The sequence below is a fragment of the Eurytemora carolleeae genome, unplaced genomic scaffold (genome assembly GCF_000591075.1).
Source record: "Eurytemora carolleeae unplaced genomic scaffold, Eaff_2.0 scaffold2035, whole genome shotgun sequence".
NCBI lineage: Eukaryota > Metazoa > Arthropoda > Copepoda > Calanoida > Temoridae > Eurytemora > Eurytemora carolleeae.
Genome location: NW_019397957.1, coordinates 18,798 through 39,541, shown reverse-complemented (window position 1 = coordinate 39,541; position 20,744 = coordinate 18,798). Strand labels below are relative to the sequence as shown.

The 20,744-nt window shown below is 33.4% G+C and overlaps 1 protein-coding gene across 1 annotated transcript in view; it reads left to right on the top strand.

Annotated features, from left to right (window-relative positions):
- Window positions 1-12,076: 12,076 nt before the first annotated feature.
- The window catches only part of LOC111716453 (uncharacterized), a gene marked incomplete at its 3' end in the record, with an annotated part of 27,191 nt that continues 18,523 nt past the window's right edge, over window positions 12,077-20,744 (top strand). The window contains exons 1-3 of the mRNA XM_023491908.1: window positions 12,077-12,144; window positions 13,750-13,801; window positions 14,803-14,871. The remainder of the gene's footprint in view (window positions 12,145-13,749; window positions 13,802-14,802; window positions 14,872-20,744) is intronic.

Sequence of the window (20,744 nt, the reverse complement as noted above, 5' to 3'; positions counted from 1 at the left end):
CTACTTTCCTATCTTCCTTGCTATCTAGTGTCTTCCATGTCTTCCTGTTTAATGCGCTTCCTTTATACACGTTTTTATGTCTATACCTGTCTACCTAACCTATCTACCCGTCTTCCTCTCTACCTACCTTTACTTACCTACCTCTACCTAACCTATCTACTTGTCTTCCTCTCTACCTACCTTTACTAATCTACCTCTATCTGCCCATCTACCCGTCTTCCTCTCTACCTACCTTTAATTATCTACCTCTATCTGCCTATCTACCCGTCTTCCTCTCTACCTACCTTTACTTATCTACCTCTATCTGCCTATCTACCCGTCTTCCTCTCTACCTACCTTTACTTATCTACCTCTATCTGCCTATCTACCTCTATCTTTCTATGTTCCTGACTGCAGTCTACATGTTTACTTATATATTTGTCAACCCATCTATTTGTCTACCTATTTACCTGTCTTCCTTCTACTAGCCTACCTGTCTACCTTCTTACATGTATATCTATCTTTTTGTCTACCTATCTATCTGTTTACCTATCTTCCTGTCTACCTATCTAATAACCTATCTATTTTTCTGGCTACCTATCTACCTATTTACCTGTCTATCTATCTTTTTGTCTACCTATCCACTTGTTTACCTATTTACCTGTCTACCTATCTACTAGCCTACCTATCTTCCTTGTATGCCGAGTCCATTAGCGCCTGATCCAATCAGGGTTCAGTCATGTGTTTGTTGTCTATTCTGAACCAATAGAAATAGTATGGCGGTAACATCTTCTATCTATCTCATTATCCAATTAGAGTTATAAATCATTCAATCGGCGCTTTCCCAGAGGTTATGATAATATTCCAATCTAATTGAAAATCTAACGGATATAAAAAATAACTCGGGATTATAATCTATTCAAAATGAAAAAACTTTTTCCAATCAAATTTTAATCATTCCTTAATCTTCTAATGTGCAGGCAAACATGTTTTTTCCCTAAAAAACTTTTTTTATACATTTCTTTCAGTTATAGTTCGTTCTTTCAATATTATCGTCCTGATGATGTTGATTATCATCTATATCTTATCTTTTATGCACCTATCTCTTTTATGCACCTATCTCTTTTATGCACCTTACTTTTATGCACCTATCTTTTATGCACATATCTTTTATGCAACTATCTTTTATGCACATGTCTTTTATGCAACTATCTTTTATGCACCTATCTTTTATGCACCTGTCTTTTATGTCCTATCTTTTATGCGCCTATCTTTTATGTCCTATCTTTTATGTCTTATACAAACATGTGAGTCATTAATTACAATGAGTCATAAATTACATTGCAAAACAATATTCAATTTTTTAAAACGGAAAAAGATTTTACAAATCCTTTCAAAAATAGTTTTGTTAATATCTTTATGCAACGTAAAAAATTTGTTTTCACGCACCTCTGACCGTTTAGTAAAAGTAAATTCAACCTAAAGTCTGACCGCATCAACCTTGGTGCACCGGCTAGTCCTATTGAGTTGTACCGGAAAGGTTGACCCGGCTCGGAAATTCAAATGTACTACGGCCCTACACCTTTGACCTTTTATTAAAAGTAAATTCAACCTAAAGTCTGACCGCATCAACCTTGGTGCACCGGCTAGTCCTATTGAGTTGTACCGGAAAGGTTGACCCGGCTTGGAAATTCAAATGTACTACGGCTACCCATGAAAGTGAACTCGTTTAGTATGTAAAACTAAAATTGGTTTTGTATCTCAGATTCTTGTGAAGCCATTACTAACACAATTGCAAGAAAATGCGGTAATATATTCACTGGGCATATTGCTCTTACAGCTTCAGCAGCTTTTTATAGAAGAAACAATCAGGATCCAAAGAACAAAGTGAGAGCGGCTCTTGTTAGCTGTGTTACTGGATCTTCAGCTGTTGTACTATAGACTTGAAAAGAACTCAGTAGTAAAAATCTAAGATTGAGTGGAATAACAAAGCATGGTTGCATTAAAATGATATTTACATTATAACGATACAAACAATTAGTGTTGGACCAACTAACATTGATCTAAATACACATAACATTTGGATGAGGCAAATATACTTTTCGACCCTTCTAATCAGATACTTTGTGAGAACTGATGAGCTGATGGGGATGCCGTTTCACTCCTTTCTCCAGCATCGATCCTCCCTATAGCTCCACCCTTTAAATGGTACCTACTTGATATCTACCAGATAAGAAAGGCTACAATACCCTTGCGGGTCTAGCCTGTTATATACTCAGGCTGCAAACATACTAAGGGTTCAATATCATCGTAAGCTTGGGATTAGATTGTTTGTCTTTATTCTTGGATTGGATTTTTAGGCTTTTTTAGGCTTTATTTCTCCACTTGGGAGCAATGAACTGTACGGTCCTATATACAAGTTGAGAACCCTTGGTTGGGTTCACAGTACCTGATTCTACAGACATATGTTTACCAAAGATTTTCTCCTGAATAAAATTATTAAATGTATATTCCATTTTCTGAAAAATTAGTATTTTGGCTCAAACTATGATTTTTCTAAATTATGAAAATTAGGACAATTTAAAAAGACAAAAATATGTTTAAATTGCTTGAATTATAAATATTCCTGTAGATTTTAGCATGGAGCACAACGTTTTATTAAATATAATATTAAATATTAAATATTAATAAATAAAGAGCATATATTTATAGCAAAGAACAAAAACTAATATACATTTAAATATGTCAATTGTATTTCAAGGAAAGAATTTAATAATAAAAGGAACTGATAACTTAAAGTTTGAAATATCAAAGGTCTAAGAAATCGGGTTGTAAACATATAGGCATTCAAAAATAAGAGATTCTTGTAAAAACTCAATTACTTTAGTTTGAAAAAAGGGAAGGCGGGCACACACCCTCCTTTTAAATATCGTTGAAAATAATTATTTTGCTTTTACAAAAATCATATTTTGCCTAAATTTGGTTTTAAATTAAAGTGTGCAAAAGGTTAATAATTTTTTTTTAAATGAGTTAAATTTTATTAAAGAGCTAATTATTTGAAATTTTCGGGGTGGCATGCTAGGGCGTGGACAGGATGGGGTGGGGAGTGGCATGCTAGGGCGTGGACAGGATGGGGTGGGGAGTGGCATGCTAGGGCGTGGACAGGATGGGGTAGGGGGTGGCTGAGAGATTATTTGATAAGTATAAACTATGGTCCTGTCCTGAAGGGGGCCTTCCGCACTTACGTTTTTAAGATACATAATGCCATGTTTGATGGATTTTCAATGACTTATAACTCCAAGGTCAAAATCAGCACAACATAATTATTTTATGCGACATAATTACATAGTTATATATACCATGTAGAAAAAGAAAGAACATTTTTGTTCGTCTCGAAAGCTTTTCAATTAAAGAATCCACTTCTGTATGCCGAGTCCATTAGCGCCTGATCCAATCAGGGTTCAGTCATGTGTTTGTTGTCTATTCTGAACCAATAGAAATAGTATGGCGGTTTAAATATGTCAATTGTATTTCAAGGAAAGAATTTAATAATAAAAAACAAAATTAGAAATTAAATTAAAAATGAAAATTTAATTAAAGTTAATTTGAAAATATCACATCTTTAAAGAAATATATGAATTCAATAAACAACTTATATAATGTCACAGAGTCCAAAAGTTTTTAAACCCAGTATTGAAAACCGGTTTTCGCAAATGGGGTACAGCAATTTTTTGTAGATAGTTCAACTTTTTTGTTTAAAGTATTTTATGTTTTTTAAAAATATTTTTTACTTTTTAGTGTAACTATACCCTAATGTACACTTTACAGTGTACAGGACTCAAAGCTGGAAACTCGGGAGTCTACAGGGTGTACAAAAAACTTCTGATGAGAAGACTTAAAAATCGTCTTTGATTTCTGAAAGTGGTTAAAAGACAAAGATCGTTTCAAATTAATGATTTTCGTGTTATAGTTCTCAAAATGTTATCTGCTTCTTTGAAGATATTCAACATTTGCTGGACTTTTTTTCAAAATTAGAAGCTGGACAGAGTTCTCTATATCTACGTCAATTTTAACGGTGCAAAATGTTAAACTACATTTTTGAATTTCCAAAAGAAAATTATAACCGAATTCATTTACCGATGTTACATAATACGAAAAAATGGGACATTCATGAAATTCGCCACTTTGATAAAATAATACCTTTAAAGAAACTTAAAAATATAAAACTGTTTATATATGTATCATAATATCATATTTTTAGGTTTTAACTTAAGTTAGGATCATAATAGAACTAAGATTATGCCACAAACTCCGATTTTTAATTACCTTAACTTTGCAACTCAATGTATTATTTTTATACAGGGTTACCCACAAAGTATGAGACTGTAATGATGAATTGAAACTCTTCAAATATGACTATCCCATGTTCAAATTAAAACATGTTTTAAAAAGTGAAAATTTGCAAACTATCTTTTTTCCATATCATGATCTGAGTTAGTTTCTTTTTTGTCCATTTGACAGCCCATTTTTTTAATAATCTTTTTTGTTTGTTTATTTTCTTTTGGTTTTAATAATTTTTTTTGATCGATTTTGATGGTTATTATATCGTTAGAACTGACGAGGGCCAACCCAGACCGAAATATATTTTCAATAAATGTGGAACTAACATCTACTTTTTTACTCTACAGAGGTTTGGTCCATCATCATCACCGAATTTTTAATCAAATTAAGTCATCTGGTCTTTCATGGACTTAATTGATGATTTGGCGAAGAATAATGACACTGTCACAAACAGAATACATTTTGAAGTCTCGTCCTTTGTGGGTTTCCCTGTTTATCAAAATATTAGATCAAATGGTCTGAGATTTAATTATCGGAGGTTTAAACCATTATCGGGTTACAACGGAATACAGGCATTAGAAAATTTGAGTTTGTGACAAAAACTTACAGAAAGAAAATGTCCCAATATTTACTTGTAAACAGCCGTTGCAAAGATGAATTGTTCTTTTAATGTGGGTTTTACGATCCAAGGAGGTATCATCATGCAATATTTATGATCCAAGGAGGTATCATCATGCAATATTTATGATCCAAGGAGGTATCATCATGCAATATTTATGATCCAAGGAGGTATCATCATGCAATATTTATGATCCAAGGAGGTATCATCTTGCAATATGTATGTTTTAGTACATTAAACATAAGAAAAGAGATGCACAACAACCAGACTTTTTTTCTTTAAAACTGAATTCCCAGAATTAGTTAGAATTAGTTTCTATTTATTGGCTAAAGATTTTTGTTGAACCAATCAGAATTGAACAAAAACAATTCTATTTAACGAGGAGAGATCATTATTTTTTATATTCATTATTCTTTACTACGTACATTTGTAAATTCTCAGGTATAAATTTTTCTGTAAAAATATAAAAATAGTGGAAAAATTATTAATGTATCATCTACATTTTTCTATTTTCCAAAATGAGCAGCTTTCTCAAAAAGAAATTCAGATTTCGAATTTTCGTAACCTGATACAGGGTGCCCCAATAAACATGGGAATTCAGTGACGAATTCGATGTTGTCTTTTCAAATAATTCTTTGATTGAGTATAGCGATACCTACTGCGAAAGCTGTAATCTGTAAGAGTTTTGTCTGCTATGTTAAGTTACAAATCTCAAGAACCATACAAAAATTGACAATCTTAATCTTTTTGTTATAAACTCGTCAATTTTGACTTTTTTTTCAATTTTTTTTTTTAATAATACTCAGCTGGAGTTGAGAAATCTAAAACATGTTTTGATTTTAAAATTAGTCGAAAGCGCAACGAGTAACAGCCTCCGACCTCTAAAACTGTCGGAGGCTCAGGAGGACGCTGTGTTAGAGATAGATCTACAAAAGGGGAGGCATGGGAAAGGACCAACCCATGTGTTGAAGAAATATGATACATAATAAAACTGAACAGAGTCTTGAACAGGATCATAATGCAGACTTCTATCAGACTTATGGGGAAGAGAGCCTAGACTGGGGTTGGGACATATAACACATGTTGAAGAAATATGATATCCTACTTAAACTGAACAGGGTCTTGTATTTAAGACCGCTCCTGACGATGGAGGGGTGCTTGAAGAAAGGGATGGGGAGAGGAATGCTCAAATATTTTAATGGTTATTTCTCAAGTTACAAATATTTGGTGAAATTTTATATTTTTTTCCAAATACATAGAGTCTGAGGAAGTCGGCCCGGCGTCTAAGACTGCATTTTAGACCCCTCCGTTCTATGCGGGTAGGTATTACATTGCTAATTCATAACAAAGACGATATCGAAATCGTCACTGAATTCCCATGTTTTTTTGGGACACCCTGTACAAAAATTTATGGTGTGAAATGTTTAAAGTCTAGACGAAATTGTTTTTCCAAGATTAGAAAATCAGAGTTTGTGGCAAAGGCTAGATTCCTTTGTAAAGCATGAGACAAGCTAAAGCATTGCCAGTTTTACGACCATCCAACCCATTTTGTCTCAGTAAATGGTTTCACGAACTGCCACACAGTGATCCAAAAGTTGCAAACTCTCACTCAAAAATCTTTGAGGATTTTTTAAATTACTTCTAAAAAAATGTTGCTAGAAGCAAGTGCTTTGAGGTGCTAAAATGTAAATTTAGGGACTTAAAAGTTGACACAATCTTTAAAATTCATGCGACTTTTTATAGCAGTCTGGATCAATGTGATTACGTCACTGTGATCCAGGCAGCCATGAATATTAGTCATCAATTTTCAAGACAGGGTTGACTTTGAAGTGATGCAATGACTTGACTGTTTGAATTATCTTGCTTCCGAGAACCAGAAAACTGTGGAATAGGAAGACGACATTAAACCAATACTTGTAATCGATGTAGTTATAAAGCAAATTGTTTTACTATAGTAATTTTTCAATTCACTTATAAAGGAAAATGGGTCTGTTTACACTGCACACTTGCTGTGTCTCATGATCATTTGACTTGAAAAGCTATAACTTGTGTCTAACAGTCGTCTTCATATTCTAGGGTTTTCTGGTTCTCACTGTACTAATACTTGTGTAACCCTAGGTGCATTTACATTTCGAACTACAAACTCCTCGTTTTTCTATCTTCAGTTTACAAAAAATAATTGGCAAAATACTGATGTTCTAGTGAGAAATTTTGCGTCATGCTTTGATTGAAGGGTCGAATTCACGTCAACAGTCCCGGCCAACTCGAAAAATAATTTTCCATGATAAATAGATTTATTCCTCTTCATTTTATTTTTTAACAAGGCTCGGTGTTATATTCCGATTCAGATTCAGTTTTCCTTCTGTTTTCAATGAGTTTTTGCCACAAATTCAAATTTTCCAATCGCTATTTCTTTGAAACCTGATGGTTTAAACTTTTGATATTTCAAACTTAGTGTAACCAGCATGGTCTCACTAGCTCCATTGACGTATCCCCTTAAGTTCTTAAAACGACCCACAGCTAAGCTCAGATTGGATAGGTCTATTGATGTAACCCCTTTAGTTCTCATGCGAACCTAGAGCTAAGCTCAGATTGGATAGTTCTATTGATGTAACCCCTTCAGTTCTCGTGCGAACCCAGAGCTAAGGTCAGATCGGATAGTTCTATTGATATAACCCCTTCAGTTCTCATGCGAACCCAGAGCTAAGCTCAGATTGAATAGTTCTATTGATGCAACCCCTTGAGTTTTCGTGCGAACCCATAGCTAAGCTCAGATTGGATAGTTCTATTGATGTAACCCCTTCAGTTCTCATGCCAACCCAGAGCTAAGCTCAGATTGGATAGTTCTATTGATGTAACCCATTTCAGTTCTCATACGCTAAGCTAAGCTCAGATTTCAAGTAGTCCAGTCTATAAACATGGCAGCTTATTTGCTCTTTGTATATGCGATAGAAGTAGGGTGAATAATAAACCGCCTCGTGCATATATGTATTTAAGATATTTATGAAAACCCCAAGTCGATGTTGAACTCATGTTTTATCTTAAACTCAACCCAAGAACCTCGCTCCACGAGGTGGCATGAATAGGACTGCCCAGGCTAAAGCCGAATAGAGGACAGTATCGACGAAAAATCGAAGGAGGAATGTTGATTCGCCAGATGAAGCGGAAGAAAGGCGGACAGTCCGTCAAAAGCTACGGCTTGATTCTAATAAGTGTAGTATCGAATATTATCTGTTTCTTTTTATGCTGTATAAATACATTTTTTCCTTACACTTCTTGGACTCATTCATTTCATTTTAAGGCTTAAACTTTCTTCAACTTTTGATTGTAAATTAGACTTTATGGCTAACAGAATTCATAGTTTGAAATATCAAAGATCTACGACATTTGGTTGCATAGATATAGGGATTATAAGTTTGAATTTGTGTCAAATTTTTTCCTTTTGGGCGTAATATTACAAAATTCCTCACGTGACGTGGGATGGTCTGAGGGCACGCCAAACTAACGTAAAATTCACGTCATAACTCCTCGTATTTAAGAGCTATTGTTAAGAAAAAAGATGTTTTAAATAGCTAACATGTTTTAAATAGCTAACATGTTTTAAATAGCTAACATGTTTTAAATAGCTAATATGTTTTAAATAGCTAATATGTTTTAAATAGCTAACATGTTTTAAATAGCTAACATGTTTTAAATAGCTAACATGTTTTAAATAGCTAACATGTTTTAAATAGCTAACATGTTTTAAATAGCTAACATGTTTTAAATAGCTAACATGTTTTAAATAGCTAACATGTTTTAAATAGCTAACATGTTTTAAATAGCTAACATGTTTTAAATAGCTAACATGTAACCAAATAAATTAGCTGTTCTTATACCCGTGCGTAGAATCAGAACTAGAGGAGCAACGAGGTCGCAAAGTCGTATTATTAATACTGGCTAGTTTCCAGTGATGAGTTGTCTTTCCCGTTCGATTTGGGCTCATACAGGGTGTCCCAATAAACATGGGAATTAAGTGACAACTTCTATAATATCGTCTTTGTATCTCGTTGTATTATTCCGTGAATACGTTTTTTCTAGTATTCCAGGTAAGACAGTTAATAATCAAAACTTCTAGTCTTGGGAATTCTAAAATGTAGTCTACTTGGCACCTTCAATATTGAAAGAGCTATTAAGATTCTTTTTATTCAATCACAACGAAATCTTCCTATGTTAAATATCTCCGTCAATTTTGAAGATCCAAAGAAGGCAGACCACATTTCCAAAAGCTCATAAGACTTTGAGTCTTTATTTTGACATTTATTTTTCATTTATCAACTATCAGAAATCGAAGACTATGTTTTGGTCGTCTCTTAATTTCCATGTTTATTGGGACACCCTGTACATAATTTTGAACTTATGAGGCCGTTATTTCCATAAACTTCATTGGTCGACAACTTGATGTATTGGTCGTCAAGTGTACAGAGAAATGATCTATCTATCAGATAAGAATTTAGCATGAGACATATCGCGGCCAACATATCGTCCCCAAAGTACGTGAACTACACGACCACTATCCATAGAAAGAATGGGCTACATAAAATGAACTGAATTTATCTTTCAATCCGATATTCTTTCGAGATAGATCAGAGATGGTCATCATGTGTGACGTGTTTTTTTAACATTACTCTTTGCGCGCGTAAGCCCCTGTCTCCGTGTATTCAGAGAAACCGCGGAGCCGGATTCGAGATTATATTCTCCGTCCTATCCTAGAGAATTCTAAATCAGAATCTCCGCAAAACTAAACCATTCGACTCTCTTAACTGGAGGTTTACGGGTTTCTTATCAAATTGTCAGATACTGTCTTTTAAACGTACTTATACTTACATTTACAGTGAAACCTATAAAACCTTTGGAATATGGAGACGGCTTTTAGACTCAAGTAATGACTTTATATACAGGGTGTCCCAATAAACATGGAAATTGAGTGACGACATTTATATCATCTTCGATCCATGCGGCATTTTTTCGCGAACAGATTTAAAGCAGTATTCCAGTTCAAACATCTAATATCGAAAACGCATGGTCTTGAGTTTTTCAAAATGTGGTCTGCCATTTTTGTATCTTCAAAATTGACGGAGATATTGCAAATACGACTTTCAAGTCGTCTCTTAATTACCATGTTTATTGGGACACCCATTACTTTATTTATGAAACACAGAAAATGAGCAGTGTAAACAGACCCATTTAACTTAATAAGTGAATTAATAAGTTAAAAGTAAAACTATTTGCTTTGTGAGAACAACACTTAATAATGGCACAGGAATTTTGAATACTTTTGTCATTAATACTTTTTTTCACTTAAACTTTTAACTTTTTTAATAACTGTACATGAAGATACTGTACACAGTACACACTACAAGCTACGTAACCTTTTCATAATTTGTTCCCTTCCATTTATGCTTCTCCATTGAAGTAATTGAACCTCAGTAGGAAATCTTCATCTAACAGTTGACCCATTACTTGTCACTGTTCAGTCTAAAATTATCTTTTTCTATGTGATTTAATTGAAAAATGTTTTGATATTTTAAAATTGTTTTGCCATCTCCATACAATCCCTGCACACTCCTCTGCCGCTTTTGTAATTGTAAGTTTGCGGTACAGTCCAAAGTAGGACTGGAAAGGTTGGCCCAGCTCGGATTCAAATGTAAACCGGTTGGGCGTGCCTGTACTGTACATATAATCTTTAGACATCATAATCCTTGTATTTTTCACTTACACTTCTCTTTCCAAATATACATCTCAATAGTTGCAGATTCCTATAACCATAGATAAATAAATAAACATAGATAGCTTATGTACGCAAAATCACCAAGAATTGTACAGTCCACGAACTCATACTTCTAGGAGTCAAAGTGTACTTCAATGTTACTTCTGAAAGTTGACCATTAAAGGGGTTTACAGCTGGACAAAGTTCTACAAAATATTTTTATTTAATGTAAAAGAATAAAACTTAAAATTCCATGAAATTGCAAAACTTTTACTGAAAGGAGATAACGGAAACATTGCTGGAACTTTGTGGTACACTATACATCTGAATACAATATAGATTTGTAATAATAAAAGGAATTTAGTATAAAGTAATTTGAGGTATTTATATTCACAAATACCATGTAATGAGACCTGAGGCCGAATTTAAAGAATTTGAGCCGCGGCTCAAATATGGTTGGTTCCACATAAAATTGTGTTCGATGTTTCAAGATTTAAGCCGGCGCTCAATTGAAACCGGGTTTTGGCGGACTTAATACGCGGCTCCAATTCATTAAATTCGGACTCGGAACATACGGATTAGGAATCGACTTTTATAAAAAAAAAATTGTATAATTATCAATTAAAGGGATTGTAAGCGTAATTTCAAATTACCCTCCATGCAAAGATTGCAATGCTCAATTCACAACGGTACCCTCAAAGCTTTGTCTGATCAAGTATGAATTAGATATCAATCTTTACGAAGTTGAAAACAGATTATTTTTAATTGTGGGGTGTCTTCAAAAGTGACTTGCGCATTTCTACAGCAGAAATAAATAAATATTATCAGAATTCTACAATTTTGATCAGATAAAGCTTTACAGGGTACTGTTGTGAAACGAGAATTGACATTATCATAATTATTAAAGTTTATTTCGCACACAAACAATGGTACAATAAATTAGGACTAGACATCATTTAAACGAGGAACATAAGTAAATATAGAATATCACTTGTCAGTCAGTACATAAAAAACATATTATATTGATACAGAGAAATTGTTTGATCTTAGATCTCGCTGTTCATAAATGAAATTTATTTTCCAATTCTGATCATCTGGTAACTTTGAAAACGTTAAATCTTTTTTGACAAAATTTTTGGATAAATTGTCCACTAACACATTACAATCATCTGCAATTATGTTCAGATTTTTGTATAAAACTGTTCTTTGCAGTTCAAATTGCATGAAGGGTTACCTTTAATGGCTAATTCCACAATAAATAAAAAGTTGATACCATTGTGTCGATCTATTTAAAAATGTTTAAAGTGATATAAAGCGTATTTTCGGTGAATCTTTATTGTGAATATTGAAATTTCTTATTTAAAATTTTTAGTAAACTAATTTTTCTAGAACATTACCCGATATTTGCGAGCAAACTAATGGGTTCGGTCTCAACGGATGGGTTTACTTTAGTCAGGTATGAAGAGAGTTTGTAAAAAATATAAAACTCAAATCTATAACCTGGAGCGTTTGACAGTTCCTACACCCAACATCAATATTTTACGATAGAGTCTCCCATATGATTATAATCAATATGTTTGAATATTTGATACAAATTATAGGTATGTATTTCGCGACCAAGTTTGGCTGCTATAAATATCAAAGAATATAACCTCGTCATAATCTGCTATAGAGTTAGATTGGAACCAGGACTAAACCTCTTGAACGAAAAAAACTCTACTTCTTTTAGGTTCTCTCCCTTTAGATATTGGTGCTCTGAAAAGTTTCAGCTATGGGTTGAATCTATAAAAGATTGCCCAATTAGTTTTGTTACAACTATAAAAATACAATATGAAGAGAAAATTACCCTAGCAACCAACGACGTCGCGCGACCAGTCCCATTAGGTCGAGAAAGGTCGGGTTAGGTCGGGTTACGTCAGATTACCAAACTGGTCGGCACATGACCAGTCCCCCTAGGTCGGGTTACGTCAGATTACCAAACTGGTCGGAACATGGCCAGTCCCCCTAGGTCGTGTTTGGTCAGGTTAGGTCGGGTTAGGTCGAATAACCTAACTGGTCTATTATTGGTCTTAACCTGACCAATCCACTAGGTCGGATTTGGTCAAGATTAATTGAGTTATGTCAGGACACCTAACTGGTCGGAACATGACCAGTCCCCCTAGGTCGTGTTTGGTCAAATTAGGTCGGGTTAGGTTGAGTTACCTAACTTTTCTCATACTGGTCTTAACCTTACCAATCCCCTTAGGTCGGATTTGGTCAAGATTGGTTGAGTTATGTCAGGAGACCTAACTGGTTGGAACATGACCAGTCCCCCTAGGTCGTGTTTGGTCAGGTTAGGTCGGGTTAGGTCGAGTTACAAAACTGGTCTCGTACATGTCTTAGCCTGACCAATCCACTTAGGTCGGATTTGGTCGAGATTGGTTGAGTTATGTCAGGAGACCTAACTGGTCAGAAAATGACCAGTCCCCCTAGGTTGTGTTTGGTCAGGTTAGGTCGGGTTAGGTCGAGTTACCTAACTGGTTTCTTATACTTATACCATACATAATTTGATATGGTTGGGGGGGGGGGGAAGTTTTCATGATGATATAAAAGTATGGTTGCAGACTCTTTTCATGATTTGTAACGTAATCTATTTTCAACAGGAGTGTGATATGTAAAGAAACCAGAATTCAATTTGCTTTTTTCTGTTCTGAATATATTTACACTTTGAAATTTTCTTTAATCTTGTCTAAACTAAACGTTTAAACGTCTGTATATAAAAATATAATAATGCAGCATGTATGTTGTACAATATATTAGAATATCATCTTTTGCTAATCAATAACAATTTTTAAGAATAAAATCAAGGACAAAATGTCAAACAACAAATATCAAAAGTGTTGAGCAATTAATTTAGTAAAATCTAGATCCTAAAATAATAATTTTGAAAAAAAAATAATTTTCTTTCGAGTTCGAAGGACATTAAGAATGATTTTTCTGAAAAAGTAATGTCACTTTTTGAAAATCAATTTTCCTAATCATTGAAAAACCTGATACTAATCCTTTCTCCCTTATTTTCAAGGTGAAATCTGGCGGGAAAATATTATGGCTTCTCATCGTTTTCGCCTCACTTGGTATGGTTATACATTAAACAGTGAGAACCAGAAAATAACGGAATTCTTGCCGCATTTCTTTAGAATATGGTCGCTATAGATTCGCAACTAAACTTTTCTAATCAAAAGTGCCCTGCACATTTTTATAGATATACATCAGTAGCAACAATTGCAATTCCTTGGAGACATTTTCAATTCAAACTAAGTACAAAGATGACATTCATTCCGCAGTTACAAAGACAATATTAATTTCACAGTTACAAAGACGACATTCATTCCACGGTTACAAAGATGACGTTTATTCCACAGTTACAAAGATGACATTCATTCAACAGTTACAAAGACGACACTTATTCCACAGTTACAAAGACGACGTTCACTCCACAGTTACAAAGACGACATTTATTCCACAGTTACAAGGACGCCATTTAATCCACAGTTACAAAGACGACATTCATTCCACAGTTTATGAAACATAGGAATTGTGCAGTTAAGTGAATAGTAAGTTAAAAGTAAAACTACTTGCTTTGTAAACACATCAAGTACACTTAATTGTTGCTATAATGTCGTCTTCCTTTTCCCCAATTTTCTGGTTCTCACTGTAGTTACAAGGCTGTCAGTTTAAAATCTCTTGAACTTCTCATTAGTTCTTACCAGTTTTATTTATTAAATTTGCCACAAATAATCTCAAAACCTTGGACAATATTTCTCTTGAAAATTATAACTTATAGAATTGCTAGAATCAAGGATGGTAAGACTAGGACACATGGGTCCTAACCTTGCATGATCCGAACCGGAACAAGGATTTTTTGGTCTTGTGTAAACATGTTCTCGTACCAGCTTGTCTAGCGAACCCAGTGGCTGGCTGCTTGTGAGAAATTACTCGAAGTATTTTTTTAGAACGAAACATATTTAAAAAAATTGTTTTCCATCTTGATATGTAAAAAAATAGTTCACTAGATTTTTCCTATGCAGCTGAAAACACATTACATCATATATATATTTAAATTAATCTAATTTAGGTGTAGCTGCATTGTTCCTTCATGCTTCAATAGTAGACTTCACAAAGAGCACTGTAGTTACAACTATAGGTAATAAAAACTAAACTAGCAATATCTTGCTAATCCAGAGCCCGGACTATAATATATAATCTTTTTAAATACCATTCAAAGAGTGCAATAAGAGCAAACACCCAAAATTTACCCTATTTGGCCTAAATGACGTCTGGTAAACTGGCTGGCTCCCTTGGGGGAAGGGTCACATTGACCCCCCCCCCCCTACTCTGTTTTCTTATTGTTATATACAAATCTATAACATGTGAAAAGCCTTTGGGCTCTACCTCGATAAACTGAAAATAAATGACAAATTCACAAAAATCCAAATATTTATTGCTAAATCTGGTCATTAAGCAAAAAATGTGCAAACAAAAAATTGCACAAATTGCAAGAAATTACACATTTGTGAAAAGCCCTTGACCCAGCAAATTCAAATGTGCAAAAACATTTGCAAAATTTTAAAACCTAAATGTGTATTCAAGAAAAACTGAAAATGTGCAAATTCCCTTTAGTGGCGTCTGTGCAAAACTCTGTGCAAAATTTCTTTGCTTTTGTTAGAAACTTTCCAAAGAGCTATACAATGTTTAAATCCATGCAATGCCTGGAAGTAGGTCTAAATATAGACTTAGTCTGGTGTAGGTAAAAAATAAGGCATGTAGGCAGCATGCCTGAGGACTCCGGCCGTAGGTATAAAAGCCCAGCTCTAGTTAGTTCGAAAACCAGAAAATTTGAGCTTCCTAGCTCAAAATTGTTTTAAGTTATCGCATAAAAAACGATGGGGGGGGGGGGGTAAAATTGACCCCTCCCCAGACCAGAAAGGTTTAACCTTTAAATCGTTGCATCCAAAGAGTTTTAAGTCGTCATTAAGTATCATCCTCACATGGACTTAACGGTTCTGTCAATATTCCAGAAAGCTGTGACTTTCAATCACAATTTGACTATTAAACATAATTTATATAGCTTTTTTTCATAAAAAATATTTTGTCGGCATATGTATTTTGAATAAAAAGTATAGAATAAACAAATCCGTAAGGTAAAAGATTGTTGAATTATAGACCAAAACAAGGTTTGATTTAAAATAGAAGAAACCGAATGCTCTGGTTAGTCCAGTGTGTCCTGTGTGGGAAACATTTATCAAAATCAAGGACTCAATATTTTCTACTGTTTTCCACAAACTAATCTTTAAAAGTGTAGTGAATATATTTTTCATCAAAACAATGGTATAATAAAGAATAAAGAAGTCAAATTTAAGAAAGTTATTTCTTTATTTACGCACTAAACTAAAAACGCACCTAAAAGGGTACATTGAAGTAAGCGCAATGCACATTGCACAAAGGCACAAAGGTTGCCATACTGAGCCCAAAACTTAAGACGGGGTACAGTTATGAAACCCAGTCTCGTGAACTGGGTTTCAAGAATGGGTTGCTAAGAAATTATATCGAAAGAGGTTATTTTGATATTCTTTTTTTCAATTTGTTAGATTTAAATCTAAATAAATGTATCAGACCCAAGAAAGGAAATTATATTTACCCTGTCTAGTTTAGTATCCGAGGAGGCTAAAAGCATTAAATTTTGATAATTTTGATTATTCACATAATAGTTTCCTATGACCAGAATATTTCATTGATTTTTTTATGTGAAAGATGGATCCCATGTCAGGTTTTGACATCCGTCTTGTGTTTACATTACCGCCCAGAGACAGTACACTGCAGTACAAAAGATGTGTTCACTTCTGAAATAACTTTCCTTGCATTACATCCTTGCTGAGAAGAATCAAAAAGTTTTGAATTGGATAATAAGTATTAACAAATAGAGGAGCTACGAGGTCACGAAGGCATGTCGATAATTCGTCCTAGAACCTTCCATTTCTGTCTAGATTGGGATGCATAAGATTTAGATTCTCGGAGAAAATATTTTTTTATGGTCTAGGCTCTAGGGAATTATTTGCACCACCGGAAAACTATCGGGAACACCAATTCTATTTTTAATCGATCAAAAATTAACTTTTTGTTTAGACACCTTTAAGGTACCTTATTTTCTGAGAAAATTCTAGTTTTCTTATCCCAATATCCATGCAATCTGACGTCGTAGACCACAGATCACATAGATTCAGTGTGCTATGAATAATTGCATCAATTTTCAAGACAGAGGGTTGACTTTTAAGTATCGCAATTTTAAAGGCCTTTTAAGGCCTAGCAATTGGAAAAATACTCATCGATTGTTCAAATCACCGAGAGATATTTCAAATTTTGAATTTTGTTTAATAATAACATCTAGGTTTGAAAGATATAGGCATTCGTAAATTAGTAGTTGTGGCTATTGTTTCAGAAACCTGAGTTTTAAAAATTATTTGGATGGATGAGTGTTAACATCTAGTTTGAATAGTTAATAAAGCCACTTATTTTCACATTTTAACCAAATTTAACAAAAACAACCTCATCTAGCAAATATTTTACAAAGAAACCAGAGACAAAATAAATTTTTTTTTTTTAATTTCATAAAATTTGACAAGAGGGAATCTAAAATTTTTTTATCATTAATTCATATTTCAATTTTTTTAAAAGCATTTTTTTCAGTTAATTTTTTTTAATTATGCCTTTTTTGAGAAAGATATAATTCTTTATAGAGGGAATTTTATTTTTCGTTCGCTGTCCTACTTATTTCATTGCATAATGTAAACACATAAAATGTTGGCCAATTGCTTCGTAATTCAAACTTAATACCATTATGTCACCATTCCCCATCTTATTTGCACACATTTGTTTATACAAGTTGTTTAAAATTCAATTCAGTTACTTTTTACATCATTTGGAATCTTCCTAGTATTAAAGTTTATTGGCTCTGTACAACATTTAATTGTTTTTTAATGCATACCGAGGCGCATTGTAGGATGATTTATGCTTATTGGATATGTATCTTTATTGATGAATAACAAATTCCTTTTCGCGATAATTTTTTTAGTTCTAAAAAAAAGAGTTGTTTTACAAAACGCTATGAAAATGTGTGCAGGGCGTTTTAGTTTAAAAACACTGCAATAAAGTGAAACAAGTGCAAAACATTTTTTTGAAAAAGAAGAAATAAATCTCTATAAAGCAAATGTTTGGCTTTTTCTATTCAAAAGTGTTTCTTTAAAAAAAGAAAAGTGTATCTTGCAACAATTTCAATATTGAAAATATGATTGAAAATATATATAATTCAAAGTTAACAACACATACTCATCTTGTAATCTTTGGTGTAGATATTTTGCGGATTTTTGTTCTATCTCTTTTATTTCTGAATAGATTTTTATGAAAATTTGTAATTTAAAGGGAGTGTTCACGAAAAATTAAAGGGGGTATCTTACGGCAAAAAAATAAGCGCTTTTGATCGCTACTATTCTTACTTCTATCTGTTGCGTCTATAAGGAGAAAATTGTTAAGGAGAAGTAAAATTAGTAGCGATTATAAGCGATTAGTTTTCGCCGTAAGCCTATTTTTCGCGAACACTCCTTTAATAAACACATGTCCCGATTTTTTACCCTGTATACCAGTGAAAGTGTTCTGCAATGCAGTACAAGGAATCCGTTTTATTTAAGTTTTCCACATTAAACAAAGATATAATCCATAAATGATTATTATTCAGCAATATTTTTGAAAGATAAACTTTGCTTTGCTGCATGGTTAGGGCTGGGCAAGCCAGCACTTTTTTCAATTTATTTTTTAAAAAATATCAAGACTGCACTTTGAAAATTTTCAAGACTGGATCAACATTAAAGTGTCGCATCATCTTGGCCTTTGGTTTCACCTTTCCAACTCACTTATACTTTTTCTTAGTCCTAAACAGGCAAGGTTTAAATGACATTTGTTTTAAGCTTTAGTTTTTCAGGAATAACGTCAAAATTTTCAACGATTTTTTGCGCGAGATTTGACAAAGTTTGGATCACTGTAAAATCGTTCGTTCAATAAAATTGTTAGTTCAGTAAAAAACCTCAATCTTTTTTTTAAAATGTCAGTTAAAAAATCGTTCTTTCAGAAAAAAACGAAAGTTTTATTCCAAATATTTTGGAAAATTCATTCATTCAGTAAAAAAAATCGGTTTTTCAAGTTCGTTCGAATTATTTTAAAACGCACGTTTTTGTGTTTTTTGTTCGTTTTTAAAAAACGATATTTTTTTCATTTTTCTGAACGATCCATTTCGTTCGTCTGTCGCTCATTTATTCTGATCGACACCCTCTTTTACAAAAAAGTTCGCTCGTTCGCAAAATTTTCGCTTTCTACAAGTATGTTCGTTGTATGTACAATGTACATTGTATAACGTACATAAATGAGAGAATGTCCAAGGGGAAGGGAATAGGGTTTGTAAAAGTTGTAAATTGTAAATATAAACAGTGATTCAACAAGTTAAAATATCATTGGCCCAATCAAGATAAACTCCTTTAGTTGTTTATGTATATAGAATCTTAGAAAACGCATTAAACTATACATTTTAAAACACTTTTTTAGTTTTTCAGTTTTTATGTAATAATTTGTAAAATGCCGTTGGCCACGTCAAACTAATGCAAATTTAAGGTGTAATTGAAATTTAAGGTAAGATTGAAATTTTACATGTTTTCAATCAGAACTCCTGTTCTCGAAGAGCTATTGGGAAAAACAACGATGTTTTTAATTTCTGATGTGTTACCGGATGTATTTGCTTTTCTCAAACTTGTGCAACAAATCCAAGCTAGAAGAGCTATAAAATGCCCTTTCTATGAAATTTCATTATCTATGAAATGCCCTATCCATGAAATGTCCTATCCATGAAATGTCCTTTTCATGAAATGTCCTATCCATGAAATGTCCTATCCATGAAATGTCCTATCCATGAAATGTCCTTTTCATGAAATGTCCTATCCATGAAATGTCCTATCCATGAAATGTACTATCCATGAAATGTCCTATACATGAAATGCCTTATTAATGAAATGTCCTATCCATGAAATGTCCTATATATGAACTGTCCTATACATGAAATGTCCTATCCATGAAATGTACTATCAATGAAATGCACTATCCATGAAATGTCATATCCATGAAATGTCCTATTCATGAAATGTCCTATCCATGAAATTTCCTATCCTTGAAATTTCCTATCCATGAAATGTCCTATCCATGAAATGTCCTATCCATAAAATGTTCTATCCATGAAATGTCCTTTTCATGAAATGTCCTATCCATGAAATGTCCTATCCATGAAATGTCCCATTTATGAAATGCCCTATACATAAAATGTCCTATATATGAAATGCCTTATCAATGAAATGTCCTATCCATGAAATGTCCTATCCATGAAATGTCCTATATATGAACTGCCCTATACATGAAATGTCCTATCCATGAAATGTACTATCCATGAAATGTACTATCCATGAAATGTCCTATACATGAAATGTCCTATCCATAAAATGTACTATCAATGAAATGTACTATCCATGAAATATCCTATCCATGAAATGTCCTATCCATAAAATGTCCTATCCATGAAATGTCCTTTTCATGAAATGTCCTATCCATGAAATTTCCTATCCATGAAATTTACTATCCATGAAATGTCCTATACATGAAATGCCTTATCAATGAAATGTCCTATCCATGAAATGTTCTATATATGAACTGCCCTATACATGAAATGTCCTGTTTCGCTACTTAGCGATTTCCCTAAAGACCTAATATATGTACCGTGTTTTATTTCTCAGGATTGGATCGTAAGACTCCCTTCTCTCAACGCTCTTCATAATAAAAAGGAAGATAGTAAGGTTCCGAACGTTTATTTCTCTGAGCCTTCAATCTAAACAAGTTTAATAAACCCACAGAAAAAGCTTTGAGTGAAAATCATACAAATATAACAAATAATCCACTCAGGCATTAAAAAACTGTGGCTAGGAACCAATA